Below are 7474 nucleotides of genomic sequence, written 5' to 3' on the forward strand. Positions count from 1 at the left end.
ATTAAGAAGTTATAATTATATTTTATTTATTTTATTAGTATTACTTTTATTAAATATTATATTTCTTGACTAAATTATCTTCCCTATATCTAGATACTATATCTTATAGATATAATCTCTATTATATTTAACTAGTTAATTAATTTTTACTCTAAGTAATATTTTTATACTTTTAATCTTATTCTTATATAGAATATTTATAAATATCTTATATTCTTATATATAAATATATTATAAATTAATATTTTTAATTAAAATATTTAATTCTTTATAAAAAAGTTATATAGATAGCTTTTCTTTATTATTACTTTCTTTAATTAACTTATTTAAAATATAGACTACTATATTTATACTATATAGCTATATTATTAATTCTATTTTTACTTATATATATATTATGCGGGCAGTCTAGATTATATAGCTACTAAATTATTTAATAATGTTATTTTCCTCAGGGGTTTATAGTAGTATTAATTCATATATAGTATTAAAATCCTTACTCTACCTAGTATACTTATTAAATTTAGGAGTAGAGTTAAATCTAATCCTTCTAATATAGATACTAGTTATATTTAGCTAACTATTATATATTTTCTTTAATACCTTTAAAGATTTACTTTTTACCTTTAAATATTATATAAAAAGGTATCTAGAATAATTATCTAGAACTAGTAAGATATATTTAATATTATTTTTTCTAATTAATTTAATTTCTTAAAGATCTATATATATAAATTATAATAATTTTATTATATATAATTATAGTTTTTAAAATATTTTTTTTTTAATTTTAATAATTAATATACTTTATAATATAGCTTAGTATTCTAATTAATAGTAGGTAAGTTATTAATAGCTAAGTTATTACTTTTATTATAAAGTATTACCTTATTATACTTTAATTATTTAATAGATAGATAACCTAATTATTAATATAATAAGTTTATTAGTATAGTAGGTATAATTACTATCTTATTTAGAACTAAAAATAAGATATTATTATTTAAGATAGTATATTTAATTATCTTATTTATTACTATTTTATAAATATATTAATTTTTTAAGTTAAAATAAATTCTTAATTTTATCTTTATTCTTTTTACTAGTATTAAGTTATATAATATATTTAGATTCTAAAAATATTTTATTTAGTATAATATTAAAGTACTATTATTTAATTTAAATTAAATTATTATTTTTTTATAATCTTAAGAATATACTATCTTATTATTAGAGATAATAAAACTATAATTCTTAAAATTATTTAGATCTTTAATTAGATTATTAAAGAGATTATAATTATTATATATTATATAATCTACTTTAAAGTTATATAGCTACCTATTCCTAAAAATAGTTAATATTAAAATTATTAGTATATTAACTCTAGATAGTATAAAATTATTAGTATCTAGAATAGTATTAGCTTATATAGTTAGGGTAATAGCCTAGTTTTAAATTAAATTATTCTTATTCTTTAATTTATATAGCTTAAAGTACTAAAGTATTAAAATTAGTTTTTATCCTTTTTTCTACTTATTAATTATTAAATATAGGTAGTCCTTAGTATTATATTTTTTCTCCTTATAAAATAAATATAATATTCTAGATTTTTTAAATTACTTTAATTAATAATTAATATAATTAATAATTATTATATTCTATAATAATATATATTTCTACTATTATTATTATCTCTGTCATGGTGTAGCCATGTACCTATCTGGTTAGATTCTGCCCTAACTGTCTGCCTCTACTCCTATATTTAAGCCATATTACCCCTAATCTTATTATAGCTCTTTGAGCTATGTTCTTATCCTGATCTAATCCCTACCTATTATACCTATATATAGATAGCCTGAATATATATCCTACTATTAGCTATATTTATTACCTATCTACTTCCTGTAATATTACATAGCTCCTACCCTAGGTATAGCTACTACTAGTATATTAAAATAACCTAAACTATCCCTAATTATAGACTTAGTTAAGGAATTTATAAACTATATTATTAATAATCTTATTATCTAGATTATTTACTTTAAATTTTATAATAAATATATTAATTTTCTAAAGAAGGAGATTTATATTCTCTAAAATTAAGTTAATAAAGCTAGCTAGAAGCTAGTTAAGAAAGAGAGAGTAGTACTATACTAAAAGAAAAAATTAAAAATAATTTAATAAAAGTTAATTAAATCTAAGTATATATTTATTATATTATAAGTTATTACTACTTTTATTATACTTACTCTTATTATTATCCCTACTCCTATTAAATATGCTCCTCTTATTAAAGCTATAGTAACTAATATAATAAGAGTATCTATACTTATTTTTACTAGCCTTCCTTCTAATATTTATTTTAGTAAGAAACTCCCTAACTTATAAAAGTTTAATAATACTTATTTTAATCTTTACTACTTTATATAATAGATCTATAGTAAAATAGATACTAACCTAGATTATTTTCTAGCTATTAAAGTCTAACTAATCTATATAATAGGATATCTAATTAGAAAGGCTTATAAATTAATCTTACTTAAAATAAGATTTAATATTCTCTAATTTCTAGACTATTTTAATCTACTTAACTATCTAAAAATAATATTTAGAGACTCTAATTAAGTTTAAAATACTTAAAACTACCTCTATAGTTAGAAATAAAAAAACTTAAATTTTAATACTTACTTTATAAAGTTCTATTATCTTATTTTAGAAAAAAAAATACTTAATAACTCTCTAATATTTTTTTTAATCTAAAATATCTTAATTAAATTTTAAGATATATTACTTTATAATCCTATCCTATCTTAAGATTTTTAAGAATATACTAATTACTTTTAGTTATTAAAAAATTATTACTATTAATACTAGCTATAAGTATCTTATTTTTACCTAATATTTAATTCCTACTACTCTAGTCTAGTAGTACTAAGGAATCTCCCTAGTTCTATTTTATCTAGTTATCTAGTCACACCCCCCATGTCTAGAAAAGATTTAGATATTATAGATTTATTCCATGCCTGCTATATATTATACTCTCCTAGGGAAGAATAATATAAGTATAAGAAATACTTTTATTATAAAGATAGAATATATTATATAAAGAACTATTCTTTATTTAACTAATACTTTATATAAATCTAAGAGTAGATAAATATACTAGTATATTATTCTAGTCTAACCTTTATTATAGTATTACTTGCTTTCTATACTATAGTATAGAATAACTACCTTACTATCCTAAAGGAACTTAATTAATTATACTCTTTTAATACCTTACCTAACTTAGAAAATAAAGTCTATCTAGCTATAATTATTATCTAGTACTAGAATATATATAGAAGCCCTTACTACTAGATATATTACTCTATTTATCTTATATTATTACTAAATTAACTAACTTCTCTAATCCCTATTATATACACGCCAACCTAATAGTATAGCAGGTATAATTATACTAAGAAAATCTAAAAATACTAACTTATACTATAATTAATTCTAGAGCTAAAGAAATTAGCTTTATAGATTATTAATAAGTAGAAATATATAGACTAAAAACTATTCTACTTCTCTATTTAATATTCCTATCTAGCTTTTATAGTAAGAAGATAAAAGAAGGTATAATAACTTATTATATAAAAGCTAATCTATTATTAAATAATTATTATAACTAGAAATTTATCTTCTATATTATCTATCTTTCTTACTACCTAATTATCCTAGGACTAGCCTAGCTTACTATATATAATTTAAAAATATATTTTTCTAACTAAATAGCTATATTTAATAGCTAATATTACTATAAATATTATAATATACTTCTTAAGCCTATAAGAGTAAGGGCCCTAATAGATATCTCTTAAAAGGATTAACTTAAGTAACTAAATTAATAAAAAAAATTACTAAAGTTAAAATCTTCTATATCTATAAAAATATACTAAATATCCCTAAGAATACTAGCTATATATACCTACTATCTAGTATAGAAACTATACTAGACCTTATTAAATAAAGTTAATAAAGAATTAAAATATAGAGATACTAGTCTTAAATTATTACTTATATTTTTTCTAGAACTATAAGATTTTTAAGATATATTTAATCTTTAAGAAATAGAGAAGCTACTATTATATTAATTATATAATTATAATATTAAGATCTAAGAAGGAAAATAATTCTTATTTAATAAATTATATTTAATATTATAAATATAATTAATTATTTTAAAGGAATAACTAGAAGAAAACTTAAAAAAAGATTTTATATATTCTAGCTTATTTCTAGCTATTTTTTCTATCTTATTTATTAATAAACCTAAAGATAGTCTCTACCTATATATAGATTATTAAGGACTAAATACTATATTAATTAAGAATTATTACTTATTACTCTTAATTAAAAAAATCTTAAATAACCTATAAGAAATATAATATTTCTCTAAAATTAATCTAGTAATTACCTTTAATAATATCTATATTAAGAAGGGATTAGAGTACCTAATTATTTTTTAAACTTATTTTAGGCTATATAAGTTCCTAATTATATTATTTAGCCTAACTAGTACCCTAGCTATCTTCTAATATTTTATAAATAATATCCTATAATAATATATAAATATATTTTATAATATATTTTTAAATAATATTTTAATCTATAATTATATAAAAAAAGAATATATTAAATACTTAAGATAAATATTATAAATTTTAAAAGATAATAACCTATATATAAAAATATTTAAGTATAAATTTTATTAGCTAGAAGTTAAGTTTCTAAATATTATTATTAGAAAAGAAGGTACTTATATAGATTCTAAGAAAATTAAGATTATAATAAATTAAAAGCTATTTAAGATAATTACTAATATTAAGAGTTTTATAGAATTTACTAGATTCTACTAATACTTTATTAAAGGATTCTTATAGATTCTCATGCCTGTTACTACCTTAGAGAAGAAAGGAACCCTATTCTTATAAACTTTAACCTACTAGACTACTTTTAAAATACTAAAAGTAGAATTTATTAAGAAACTAATACTAAGGTTCTTTAATTAGGACTAACTAGCTATTTTAAAAACTAATATCTTAGACTTTATATTTACTAGAGTATTATTATAATATAATAATAATAGAATTCTATACCTAGTAAGATTCTACTTGAAGAAAATAACTCTAATTAAATATAATTATAAGATATATAATAAGAAGTTACTAGTAATTATTTATTATCTAGAAAAATAAATCCTAGAATTAGAAAGATACTAGTATTTAATTAAGATTATAATTAACTATAGAAACCTAGAGTATTTTATAATAATTAAAATATTAAATTAATAATAAGCCTAATAATTTAAATTCCTATCTTACTTTAATTTTATAATTAATTATTACCTGGGCAAGTATAGGATAAAATTAAATAATTTAATTAGGAGGTTATAAAATCTTTTTAAGGAGGGGAATAAATACTTACTATATTAGAATTAAATAATATTAAAAAAAGAAAATTTAGTAAGTTTCTTACTTAAATACTTAGAGAAGTTATAGAACTAGTAAATACTATAGTTAATCTAGCTCTAAGTTATTACTAGAAGGAAGTTAGTATACTTCTAATTATCTAAGTCTAAAGAAGAAGAGATTATCTAGCTTCTTAAATAATTAAGAGAGTGCCTAGATAAGGATTATAAATAAGATCTAGCTTTTAATAATATTCTAGAAAATTTAAAAAAGGGCTATAACTACTATTTATTAATTATATTATTTAAGTATACTTATTATTCTAGACTCTTATTTTACTATAACTAATTATATATTCCTAATATAGAAAAATTAAAGATAGAATTAATATATAAATATTATAAGAATATAGTTACTAGTTATTAAGATAGATTAAAGATTTATAAATTATTATTATAATTATATTACTAGTCTAGAATATTATAATTTATAGAATAATAAGTTTATAATTATTATATTTATAAATAATCTATATCTTACTAAAATAGATATTAAGAAGTACTTTATTTCTTACTTATATTTAAGAATTTCTAGAAAAATATATTTATTAATTTTATTATATATTTACTCTAAAATTTAGGCTTTAATATTATTATAATAATAATTAACTAGTTAATAAAATTTTAATATTATATTTTTTATAATAATATCTATAATATTAAGAAAGCTATTTACTTATTCTAAAATTATATTTAGAGATTTTATAGATTCTTTAAGTTTATTATATTTAATTAAAAACCCTAATTTATATTAGTATTCTAGATATACCTAAATTATATTCTAAAGATAAGATTATTTTTATTTATTACTTATTATTCTAAGATTAATAAATAAATTAAATATATAAATATTATTTTAAAATAATATTTATAAGTTTATATTAACTATTTATAAGATAATTAAGCTAAATAATTATTTATAGTAAAATTTACTATTAATAATATTAATTTTAAGATTACTAGATATTTTTTATTCTTTATTTTATATAGTTTTAACCCCTATATAAGATTTAAGCTTATTCTATCTAATTATTACTTGTAAACTTATAATACTTACTAATTTATTTTAATTATAAAATAGATATAGGAATATTACTATATTATTATAATTATTATTTAAGCTTGTTATAAATACTATACTAATTAAAAATACTACTTTACTAGATATTATATTAAGAATTAATTAGTCTAGTTAAATATTAAAAATATTATAATCTTATATCCCTAAAAGAAATTAAATTAGAAAAATCTAGGCCTCTTTCTTATTAAAAGAGTTATTAGTCCTTATACTTATAAACTAGACCTATTTAAGAATATAAAAATATATCTAGTATTTTATATTAAATTATTATATTTAACTATTAAAAATCTATTATCTAGATAAAAGAAAACTAAATCCCTATATATTAAAGTTAATAATATTAAGGAATAAAAGATTAAGAAAGTAATTAACTCCTATTAAAATTATTATAGCTAAGATAGTTACTTATATTTAAAATATATTATTAAGTAAGTTAAATATTTTACTATTACTAAAATTCTTACTAGCTATCTAGAGAATATTATTAAATATATTATTATTTATTATTATTACTATCCTAGAAAGTCTAGATCTTAGGAATACTTTACTAGAGCTTAATCTAAAAGAGAGGATACTATTATAGTATAATTATATACTTATCTAGTTAGATTCTACTCTAATTATCTATCTCTACTCCTATATTTAAGCTATATTACCCCTAATCCTATTATAGCTCTTCAAGCTATGTCCTTGTCCTGACCTGACCCCTACCTATTGTACCTATATGCAGATAGCCTGAATATACACCCTGCTATTAGCTACACCTACTGCCCGCCTGCTCCCTGTGACAATCTCCTTCTATTATTTATTATTAATTAAGAATTTAATATATTTATAGCTAATATTATAATATTAGATATAATATTAAATAATAA

This window comes from Aspergillus ochraceoroseus, assembly GCF_002846915.1.
Source record: "Aspergillus ochraceoroseus IBT 24754 chromosome Unknown P175scaffold_4, whole genome shotgun sequence".
In the NCBI taxonomy this organism is placed as follows: Eukaryota; Fungi; Ascomycota; class Eurotiomycetes; order Eurotiales; family Aspergillaceae; genus Aspergillus; species Aspergillus ochraceoroseus.